Source organism: Canis lupus, chromosome 12, assembly GCF_011100685.1.
Source record: "Canis lupus familiaris isolate Mischka breed German Shepherd chromosome 12, alternate assembly UU_Cfam_GSD_1.0, whole genome shotgun sequence".
NCBI lineage: Eukaryota > Metazoa > Chordata > Mammalia > Carnivora > Canidae > Canis > Canis lupus.
The window spans coordinates 30,146,749-30,159,658 of NC_049233.1; the positions used below are offsets into that span (position 1 = coordinate 30,146,749).

At 33.0% G+C, this 12,910-nt stretch overlaps 1 pseudogene; it reads left to right on the forward strand.

Annotated features, from left to right (window-relative positions):
• Positions 1-3,563: 3,563 nt before the first annotated feature.
• LOC119874338 lies at positions 3,564-3,745 on the forward strand (annotated as a pseudogene).
• The last annotated feature ends 9,165 nt before the right edge of the window (positions 3,746-12,910 follow it).

A 12,910-nucleotide genomic window follows, 5' to 3' on the forward strand; every position in this document is an offset into this window, starting at 1 on the left:
AAGGAAGGAGAAATTCTGATTAAAAGTAAATTGATATGTCATCACCCCCAAAATTAAAATTTGGTAAATTATAATTACTTGCATTTTTAGAAAAATATTTCATTAGCATTTTAAATGGAAATTTACATTTTTTAAATCCCTCTCTCCTTATATTGGTGCTACTATCAGCACTTTTCTTTCCTAGAATTGTCAGGCCTCTATAAATATGGTTAACTGCTTGACTAAGAAAATAAATTAAACTTTGAAGATGGTAATTTAAACTTCAGTTTATTTGATAGAGGGAACTAATGAAAGGAAGTGAATCAGGACAACACAGCCATGTGGCCTGTTTGCTGACTCAAGTCCATTTGCTCTACATGCTGTTTCCAACTAAATAGAGGTTTTTTCCACAGTGTGATTGACTTGTGATTAAAAGAGCTGTATTACATAACTATAGATACATTCCTACTTATAACAATTGTTGTTACTTTTCTAGCACTTTCAAAGATGTTGTTCTGCAAAAATAATTATCATATCATTTGGTTCAAATCAATTAATAAGAAAATAGTGTGCATTTCTGATTATTAAAAACACATATTAGAAAATTATTAGTGTTTAAATGAAATTTAATTTTACTCATTTTTCTTTATTCTTTTAATTTTGCTTGCCTTATTTTTCAAATCACACTGTCCTAAATTAAATTTGGCATACACATGCATTTTATATATTATATATGCTATCTATATGTTTTATATACATATCATATTTTTTAAAACTTCTGAAACAAAGAAAAATTCATGTTCTCCTCTTATAACAACATTTCCCTTCTGCTCATTTAAGAAAATTTTTTGTGAGGGCACACCATGCCCTATGTTCTTTGACTCTTTTTTGTTTGTTTTTGTTTTAGGATTTTATCTATTTATTTGACAGAAAGAGCAAAAGAGCACAAACGAGGGGAGCAGTAGAGGGAAAGGGAGAAACAGGCTTCCCATTGAGCAGGCAGCCTGATGCAGGGCTTGATCCCAGAACCCTAGGATCATGACCTGAGCCAAAGGCAAACACTTAACCAACAGAGCTACCCAGGTATCCCTGTTCTATGACTCTTGAATTGGCTTTTTCATTTTTCATGAACTTCCATTTAATGAAAATAAATAAAAGATGTCATGAAAAAAGTGCAACAATGGTGAAGATATTATTAGTTAAATATTCATATATTTCCATAACTTTTTTCTTTAAATAATGTATTTCATTAACATAGCATATGCAAAACTTGAAAACATTCATTTTTGCTATGAACACGCATATTTTCATTATGGTTATACAAGTAAAGGAATAAAATCAAATTCACATGCCTCTTGAGGTTGTGCTATGTGGAACGTATCAGAGAAGAAATCCTGGATGATCCTGTAATTGTCTCCTTTAGAATGAGGAATTATCCTCACTTGCTTCTGAGTAGACTAACTGTTTTTCTTAGTTTATTCCTTTTTTTTCCCAAAATAGAATTGTTCTCTTACATTGTGGTATGTTTTATCAGATGGTTTGAAAATATGATTGTGAAATCCCTTATAAAAAAGTTTACAAGGATTGGAAATTTATCATCACATAATAGTGCCTATGTTGGAAATACTACTGTATCTCATTTCAAATTTCTCTTGTATGGACATAGAGAACAGTCACCTTCAGCCTTCTTATTGTTTCATGTAAATGTGTACTAACTCAACTCAATAATAAGTGAGCTAAAGTGATATATTTTACATGTTGGATGAGACAGAGAAAGTCTTCAGCATTGTTTTCTAGTCTCCTTTTACCTCTTCTGAGTGAAGAGAAGGGACTCATGTTTCAAGGGGTGGATCTCAAAAATGATAGAGCCCCCATTATACGAAGCTCTGAGAGCTATATGGCACAGATACCTACACCAGCTTGTAGTGGATATATAGTTGAAACAATATCAACATTTATCACATTATATTATAAAACTTTGGAGGTTGTTACTTTACCCTAAACTAACTTATCTGGACCAATAATATATCTGCATTAAGAGATATGATGTAGAAAATTAATATTTGATTAAGATTTGAGATGGCAATATCAAGCAATTGGTGTAGTGAAATATTATTTTAGAAATCTTAACAGACTTTTATTTTTTCCCAGTTTTATTTTTTTCCTTTCATCTTTATTTAAATTGACATGAAAAAAAATAAATTGACATGATATTTGGGCTTCTTGCTTTCGCAGAGAGATGTGGCAAGATATATTGATATGTGTTCATCTTTTAAGCTTCTTTTTATAGACCATAGCCTCCTCTCACAGGAGAAGACCACTGGGCATAAATAAATGTATTGGAAAAATGGGATTTGAGAAATGGAGGGCTTCCACAGAATGGTGGGAGACAGAGTGGGAATGATGAAGCATTGATATATTCTAGAAAAGGGCTGCTGCTCCTTATGCTCAGTCACAGCCATAGGAGGCTGCATGAAAATCCGGATGAAAAAGATATAGAGTAAGAATAGATATGTGGAGCCAATGGGCATTTCTCTCTAAAGAAGATTATAGGAAGAGCAAGATGTGTCACAAGTCCCCAGAAAATGGCTTTGAAATAGAAGTAGATCCAATAAACATTAAAAGACCCAGAGGGTAGAATAATGTCTCATGATGAATTGTTTAGATTGCGATGAGCAAATGCCATAGAGGATATTGGAGAGCTCTGGAATCACATATGTGTATTAATGACTAAAATCAGGTAAGAACAATGATCAAATTAGAGAATAGTCAAAGTTCATAACCAATCTTCCCAATACTTCTGTAGCTCAAGAAGACATGGAAATTGTGAAATAAGGAAAATTTACAAATTGAAACACTGAGTTTAAATTTTTACTACCCTGGAAGACTTTGATATATATATATATATATATATATATATATATATAAAATATAACATATTATATAATATTTTGATATATATTATATATAATATTTTTAATATTTATATATAAATATATATACTTTGGTATATATATTATACACTATATATAATAAAAATTATATATAATAAAAAACAGAGAGAAAGTGGAAACATATAATATATAATTATATATAATATAAATTATATATATAATAAAAAACAAAGTGAAAACAAGAGTTAGAAGAGAGATTATAAATCACTCAGTGATTTACTCATAAATATTTAAAGGTGTTCCAAAGCCAAAGTTAGAAATGCTAGTTTTGTGGGCTTTCCAGCCAAAGAAATATTCCTTCTATCTGTATACCATTTTATAAGTCAAATAGCATACATCTGAACATAAATTTAAAAATTATGTGTCTAATCAGGGATCAACAAAATAGTAAAACCCAAAAGTAAATATTTTAGGCTTTATGGGCCATATGGTTTATTTTGCAACTACTCCATTCTACTTTTATAGCATGAAAGCAGCCATAGATAATTCCAAAATGAATGAGTGTGGCTGTGTTTCAATAAAACTTTACAGAAACAGGTAATGGACTAGATTTGGCTCATGGATCATCATTTCTTTATCTCCAGTCAGGCTCAAAACAGTGATGTGGGTATTTTTTACAACTTTGGGATCATCACTTCTCAGTCTTTTGGCTAATATCAAGTGTAGTATCTGTTTTTATCAGTTTAATATCTGATATATTCTCTACCTGAGGACAGTGTATCAAATAGATGTTTTTTTTTTGATCAAGGAGTTGGAATAGGAGCTTGCTCTGTCTACTCCATGCAGTGATCTGATATAGTACTGCACCCCCTTGGGGAATACCAGACAGCTGCCATTGTGTTAACCAAATATGATGATCCCGGAGCCTCCACTTGGCAGACCTTAGACTATCTACCTGCTGTGTGCTTTTGCCATTCAGGTACAAAAGACAGTCAAGAATATGTGTAATGTGTATTTATACACACACTATGGCCGGCCTTCTTACCTACTACTAACATGAATACAAGTCTAAGTCAACAGTGGAAGTGGTTTTGCTCTTTTTTTCCTTCTTTGTTTTTGTTTCTGTCTTTAGATTTCTTCTCCTAGTTTTTACTTTCTTATACTTAAGTTTTTGTTTTTCAAAAACAAACAAACAAACAAAAAAAACATTGGGGTCATATTTTTCTTTCCTTTTAAAAATATTTTAATAATCTTCTTTTCATGTGTTTATTCATAAATGTGATTTGGCTTTGTCCATTCACAAATCATTCGAAATCTCTAAAGTTTATATAAAATGATCTTAAAATATTGGAATGAATGATAACTGCATGTGTTTTGAAGGGAAATGGAGATTGACAGACAGCTTCTATAAATTGACAGTCAAAGGAAAAATGGCAGAAAGAAAGTATGTCACACTGGAATATTTTGTGAAATATATTGAAACTTATGGCATCCTCCCCCTCATTTTAACCCTGCATGTGTGCACTTTTTCATTACTGCTAGGCAGAATGTTTATTCTCCCTGAAATGCTGAATCTGACTTAAACTTCAATACATTTCACAAGTAAGTATTTACTATGGAGAGTATCTTCCTTTTGCACAGTTAACAGCATTCCTAATGAGCTGTTAATGAGCTGTCAATTTCTAATATGAGCTAAAGAGCTAAAGTAGTCACCGAGGAATTCTAGAAGCAAAAATGTTGAATCCCAAAAACATAATCAAATGAATTATTCCAAGATTTTAATTACCCTTAAGTTATACTGGCTTTATGTGTCATTTCTAAATTACAAGTGGTGTTTTTGAAGATTAATTTATGATCTTAAATATTATCTACTGCACAATGTTACTATTTTTACATGAGTTATTATTTTAATTACTAAATACTGTTTGTTATGGAACTACTCTGTAAGTTACAATCTATTGGGGAATATTCTGAGATGTGTAATTATTTTAATAATAATAAATAATAATATGATAATACCGGGAGTAATAGGCAAACCTGTCTTAAGGTAAACACCTTGAATTATCTAAGATATTCATAGTAAACTATTTGAAACAGGTCTAGTGTGGAATTTATTTTACCGAATTCAGACTTTGAAACAAAACACGATTATTTTATCTTATTTCATTTTATTTTATTTAAACATGATCACCCCCCAGTATAGAGAAAGAATCAAAGGAAGAACATGGTGGTTAAGGTAATAGTCTTTTTATGGGGGTGGTCATTCTTGAAGTGAAGCTATTCATTCCATTAATTGCCCACCCCCAAGGATAACCAAATTGGTTGATTGAAATGTTCTTCCAATGTATAAAGCCAAAAATGTAGAACAAAAGGCAAGAGATAAATTGTAGAATTTTCTTGCCACTGAGTACTATTGCATTTCTATAGTGTAGGTCTGCATATACAGGTAAATTTCCCTGAGCCATAAATCAAAAAGACACAATATTGACCTGTCTTTCTAGCACCTCATTCAAGAGGTTCATCTTCTGGTGACCAATAGAAAGTTACTTGTTCTTTGTTTTTTATATTGATTGATTGATTGATTGATTGATTGATTTTTATTTATTTATTCGTGAGAGAGAGACAGAGAGAGGCAGAGAGAGACATAGAGAGAGAGAGAAGCAGAGACACAGGCAGAGAGAGAAGCAGGCTCCATGCAGGTAGGCCGACATGGAATTCAACCCTGGGACTCCACGATCACGTCCTGGGTTGAAGCCAGGTGCTAAACCACCGAGCCACTCAGGGATCCTCTTGTTCTTTGTTTTTTTTTAAGATTACAATATGATTCTCAAGAGTTAAATATAAAATGCTTATACAGTTCTTGGCACACTTTTAATTTACAATGATAGCTGTTGTTATTATTTTGTATTGTTCTTATCAAAATTTGTTGCAAAAGATAAAAGGATGATGGGGGAATAGAATAAGGTGCTGCAGCAATCTATCATGAGTTCTGTTAGGACACAATAGAAAAAAATGAAGGCAAGATTATATTAGAAGTTATATGGCTGAAAATTTTTTTAGAATGGATGATACAATCCTAAAGTTGAAGAAGAACTAAATTAGACAATTTTTTGTGTTACTGCAAAATATCAAAAATAAATTGAAAAGAGATGCTATACGATATGGAGATACTAAATACAAGGAAATTACAATAAGAGATTATATGGGTTTTATGAATGTCAAAAGATGGAATATTTTAATTGCTGAAAGAAAATAGAATTAATTATATTAAATTTAACCATTTTGTTCTAAATTTTGTCTATTTTTTTAAAGTTTATAAAAGTGTTTACTTTTTAGTCAGATAGGTCAATTTTTTATAGTTTTCATTTCCCTGAGAAAAATTTTCAGACTTGGCTTAGTTATTTTATAATCCTTGTTTCCTAATTCCATGGATGGATCTCTTTCTGTTGGTTTTTGTTTCTGCTAGTTTCTCCTCAGTTTTTCTTATCTCCTCAGGTATTTGAAAAATTATATGTAGAAAAAAATTGAACCTGAGGATTTTATCTCATTCCATTTGCTTTTCATTTGCTCCTACCCAGGTGCTTGGAGGCATTAGCATTTCTGGATCAACTTGATAGTATACTCGCAAGTCTAGTTTGCCTGAGGAAAGCCTGTTTCATCTCTATTTATCTGGAATTCTATCTGGTTTAGTATTTACACAACTTAAACAAAATTTGATGAATAATTATCAAAAATTGCTGTATCGAAATAAGCCAAGGTAGTTTGGGTAAATCTCTGCTTTTGTTGATGGATGCTCTGTGAGGACATAATGGTTTCAAATACTGAGTTTAGGTACATTCTCCAGAGTGTGGTAGAGTTAAATGAGCATGACTTGTTTGCCTACCTGAGCTCTGTTGGAAACACAGAAGGAGACTTAGGAACTATCTAGTTCAGTGCCAAAAGCATCCTTAGCCCTGGGCAGCAGCAGAGCTAAGATAACTGAATCAAATGAATGTTTATTCACAATGAATTGCATAAGTAGAATTCACAACATTGTCAGGACAATTATGCAAAATCTGAGAGCACTGAATAAAAAGCATTGGGTTTCTGATAGTAGCAAGCAGCATGATATATGAAATGGAAATATGTGAGATGAACAAGGGGGACCTGGGTAAATGGAGTCTCCTTGATAGGGGGACCTGTTGCTCCCCACTTTTACATTGAATCCATTAATGCTTTTCCTGAGCATCTTACCTGAGGATGTTACCCAGAGAGGTGAAGCCAATTCAACTCAGGCCTCACTCATGACTGACCTCGTTTTCCCAAATTTGTAGAGTCAGATCCCAACATATTTGGGGATATGGATGCTCTCATCTCAAGTTTATTTATATCATCTCTCCCTCTCTGCTATGATTTAGGCCTCAGAATTCTTCCATCTGACCCTGCAACATACACATCACTGGCCTTTTGGAGTGATGACCATATATTGACATGTTCCAAAGTCCCAAAGAGATAATAGGCAATCTAAATGTCTAAGACACATGTGTGCCAAAGTATGGGACAGAAACCTCACAAAAATGCAGAAGCTTATTTCCTCAATGAAATTTCTGTTAACCCAGTGGTTTCTTGAGATATCTCCTATACAAATGTAAGGGAAAAATACTATAGTTTGCCTAATCTTGCTTTATACGTGAATTGTTAGAACCTGTTCAGTTGACATTTTGATATGCTGCTGTTCTGATAAGGATTTAAAGTTATAAAAGCTTCCCTAGGATGCAGGGCAAGGAATTCTGCTTGACAATTTACATTAAGATCCAGAAAACCAAAGCAGATTGGTATGCCTTATAGAGGCTGTAGGGATGAATCAATATAAAATGACTCCCTATGATTTTTTGAAAACAAAACAAAACAAAACAAAAAAAAATCCACTTTTTAATGACTGTTTTTAGTTGTCTACCCAAGTGCATGTGCAAAGATCTGAATTAAATTTTATTACTGACTTCACATATGAAACATCTTAAGTATATAAACTATCTATACAACTGTATTATAAAGCACTAGTATATAACAAATCCATATCTATTATCTATATCTGTCTATATATCTCCAAATCTTATTAAATCATATGGGATACTAGCCCTGAATTTTAAGAGAAAAACATCACATAGCAATATCATGTATAGTATAATATCAAATTTATGTAATACCTAGTACATATTAGGTATTCCTTATTTATGAATAAAACAACAAAACCTTTATTGTACTACAACAATAAAAAGATACACTCTTTCTCCAACCTAACCGTTCCCCCCACCCATGTCACCCTAGTTTTCCTTTCCTGAGAACAAGTTTTATGGTGTATGTGCGTGATTTTTTTTTAACATGAGAGCATATTTCCTGTCTTATGTTCCTCACACCATATTTGCTCTTTCCACCCACTGCAATCTGGTTTTCAATTCTATATTCCACTAAAATATAAAAAAGATGTAAAAGAATCTTTCAATGGCAACATTGAGGATAAAGCTAACTGCAGTGGCTTCTGCTCCATTCACTCTGTGGATCCCCCTCAGCTCCTAATCATCTCTTTCCTTGAAGGTCACTGATCCACCATTTGTTTTTGTTCCTCTTCCTTAATGTTGGTAACTTTTGTCCTTTACTAACTCTTTTATTTTCTCCCTCCAGGGATTATCCTGTAACTACCACATAATTCTCAAATTACATTTCCACGGAGCTCTGTCTTCAAAGAGTTCTGATCTAACCAATCACTTCATGATCCTTCTCCCTACTTTCAATCTTGCTCCATTTTCTCATCCCCAATCTTAATGACACCTTTTTCCTTGACATGTAAATCAGAAACAACAGAATAACCTCACATCCTCTAATAACACACAAGTATTTTTATTTCACTTCAGTAACATTTCTCTTACCTATACCACACTCCCCATTTTCATGGCTCTTTCCTTAAATTTAAGCCCCATTATTCTTTCTCTAGATTATGCAGTTACCTTCTATTTTACTATTCTGGAATTCATATTACAATTGCTAGTGTAGAAAAATTGCAAATACTAAATGGCTTTGGCATTCTTTGATGTTAATCTGAGAATGTTACTAATTTTTTAAAGGCTTTCAACTATTTTTTTTGCCAGAATTTATAAGAATATCTGTCCACCTTTCCAGATTTAATTTTGCAATGCTCTTTTCCAAACTGCTTGTAGTATTCCTCATGCAGAATTGTCTTTCACACTGTCTTGCCTCCATATTGCTAAAACTTCTGCTTGAAAAACATACTGTATCCTGCTCTCTTTCTTTACTTTGTCATTTTAATGACACTTTTCCCATGTCACAGGGAACTGCTTTTCTCATATTATTTTATATGTGCTATTTATATTGATGCTTGGGGTTGAATGTTTCCTTATGATATTTAAAAAAGTATCTTAATTTCTCGGAAAAAATATCCTCAAATCACATGCAGAATAAATTTTTAGGTACTATTCTCATCTATAATACATAGATTAGTTGATCTCAAGAAGTATATATGTGTCTTCCTCTTGTCTCTCTACATGTTTTTTTTTTTTTGACTTATTTATTTATTCATTAGAGACACAGAGATAGAGAGAGGCAGAGACATAGGCAGAAGGGAGAAGCAGGCTTCTCGCAGGGAGCCAGATGTGGAACTTGATCCCAGATCCCAGGATCACACCCTGAATGGAAGGCAGGTGCTCAACCACTGAGCCACCCAGGCATCCCTTTACTTGTTTCTTTTAATGAAGTTAATCTTGATACAGTTTTAAGTTAGTACTTCCCTTTTCCTCCTAGAATTTATAGTAGAAATTAGCCCTCCTGGAACCAGAAGATTATCAGAGCTCAGTAATGATAAGGATAAAATATTTCCTCTTTTATGCAAATATGTACACAAACACCACCCCCCATCCCCATCCACACACAAATAATCAATAGAAAACTATGTAGCTTAAAAACTCTATCATACTAGAGCAAAAAGATCATGTTAAAGCATGCTGAGAAGGATCTGGTTTTCTTATTTATCAATGTTCTTATTAGAAACTCAGAGTCGGGCAGCCCGGGTGGCTCAGCGGTTTAGCGCCACCTTTAGCCCAGGGCGTGATCCTGGAGTCCCAGGATCGAGTCCCACATCAGGCTCCCTGCATGGAGCCTGCTTGTGTCTCTGCCTCTCTTTCTCTTTCTCTCTGTTTCTCTCATGAATAAACACATAAAATCTTAAAAAGAAAAGAAAAGAAACTCAGAGTCTATCCATCCCTGCCTATATGTATATGGACCTTAGAAAGTATATTTTTTAAATACTAAACCTTATATAGAGACATAGCAAGGCTTTTTGTAGAACACTGAACACACCCTCAAATAAAATGATGTCTTTTATTTTATTATATAAGCTTATGAGGTTAAAAGGTTCTAGCGCTGACAGCTCAAAATTGGACCATAACATTCCCTACTGAATATAACATAACAAAAATTTCACAGAATGTCAAATACTTTTGGACACATTCAAAAACAAGATCAATCTGGCCTCATTTCTAAACAAAAGCCAAAGAAAAGGACACTGTGCTACCACAAAATCATCTAATATGTTCCTTTCTCTTGGCTCACCGAGGGGCTCCTTACACTTACAAATGACGTGTCTAGTACTTTTGTTTCTTCCACTTTATATATAAAAATTATTAAGCCCAATCATCAAATTGTCCCTGCTTCCTGAGAGCACCCAACTCAGAACACACCCTTCCTTCATCAAACCCTCTCTCGAAATACCCAGGACAATCTCGAACATTATAGCAAGCCTTTCTTAAGTCTCTCTTACTGTGAAACTCCAGAGCTCTTCATAGAATGTGATATTTTTGATGAAGAAATTATTAAATATCCTTTTGTTAAAGATTATAGATACATTATGCTTGGTGCTTTTTTTCACTGGAATTTACCAGTTAAGTAATTAAGTAGTAATGACAATAAAATGTGGTCTGATATAACTATCCAGATTTATCTCAAAATACTATAATGATAAATGCTAGCCACTTCATGGAGCAGTGATCCATTAGAATCACCTAGAATTTGTAATTTTGTGTTAGGCAAGGCTTGATTATGTTCACTTTTTAAAATTTTCTCAAATGATACTATCAGACAGAAAAGATTGAGTAACTTTGGTTTAAGAAAATGATTCTGTTTAGTTTGCATTAATCCTCTTCTAAGATTTGCATTCCAGTCCTGTATATTCCATAACATCTTGTCCTGGAATTAAAGGTTTTTGCTGTTAGCATTCTTCAGTAAAGGTAGCAAGTTCTTTGCCTATGCAATTGCTCAAAATCTTTTAAAGAAGTTTAAAACTGAGTCTCTATCAGATGGTTTCTATAGAAGGCTTGGCTGCCTTTCAATATTTTCTTTGAAATTCTGAAGGCCAACTTTAGTTAAATAACAAAATTTTCTCTTCATCTTAATCAATTGGTCTTTTCAGTATTGGCTGCATTATTTCTGATCCCCTCAGCATTCTCTGTGCCCTCTAGGCATAGGAGGAGCAATTTTACCCCAATTTGTGTGAAGAGTAATTTCCTGAAAATATTTCTCTTCCTGTTTGGGCCCATTTAACTCTCCTCTGTTCAGCCATTAAACATCTCCCAGTCTCAGCAACTCAAAGGCCTTGCTGTTTAATGAGCTGGTGCCTGATGAATTTTACTCGGTGGATGTTCTTCAGTTTACCATTACCAGGGATATTGCAGCAGCCTCAAACTTCTTCTTTCTGCCTTTCTGGAACCAGTATAATCCTGGGGAAAAATAGAAAACTGACAACTTACTTCCTTTTTAAATATAGTTATGTTTTTCATTAAAAAGTATACTCCAACTTTTTGGTTGTTTTTCTCTTTCCCTGACCCATCCCAACTTGTAAATACTTTACAACAAGTTAATATTGACTAGTGTTTAGAACCCACATATATTTTGATAGTAGAATGTCAACTTGAAATTTAGAGAAATTAAACATATGTATGGAAAATGAGTTAATGAGTTCAGTTAGCTCATTAACTGAACTTTTTATTATTCAGCTGATTGCACTAGCATAATTCTATTACACTTATAGGAAAGATGTAAAAATGATATTTAGATGTCAAACAAATTTATTTTAAACGAAAAATATTTATAGGCTAACATTATACCCACCATATGTTTGAATCTCAAAATTAATAGTATATTTTACTTTAATGGATCACCAAATCCTTTTTTCCATGCTATTCTTTGATATCAATGTCATCCAAGGTGTCAGACAGAAAGTTAGTAAATTCCTATAGTAGTTTGATTTTCTCACCCAATGGATCACATGATATTCTATGTAGAAAACCTGAAAGACCCCACCAAAAAATTGCTAGAACTGATAATGCATTCAGTAAAGTCATAGGATACAAAATCAAAATACAGAAATCTGTTGCATTTCTATACACCAATAATGCAGCAGAAGGAACAATCGGACAATTGATCCCATTTAGAATTGTACCAAAAACCATAAGGTACCTAGTAATAAACCTAACCAAAGAAGTAAAAGATCTGCACTCTGAAAACTATAGAACACTGATGAAAGAAATTGAAGATGACACAAAGAAATGAAAAACATTCCATCCTCCTGGATTGAAAGAACAAATATTGTTAAAATGTCTACACTACCCAATGCAATTTATTCATTCTATGCAATCCCTATCAAAATACGATTAGCATTTTTCACAGAACTAGAACAAAGAATCCTAAAATTTGTATGGAACCACAAAAGACCTGAGTAGCCAAAGCAATCTTGAAAAAGAAAAGCAAAGCTGGAGGCATTACAATTCTGGACTTCAGGCTGTAGTACAAAGCTGTAGTCAGCAAGAATCTAAATCTTTTGGAAGTTTATTTGCTGAAAGCAAAATGTCAAACATTATTGTCAATGCTATAATAAATATAGTTTAAAAATTCAATTTTGAGGATAAAATCATTTGTTTTTGCAGAGATAATGTTAACAAAAATTCTGATGGAGCATCTTGAAAAAAAATAATGTTCTTACCAATTTAAAG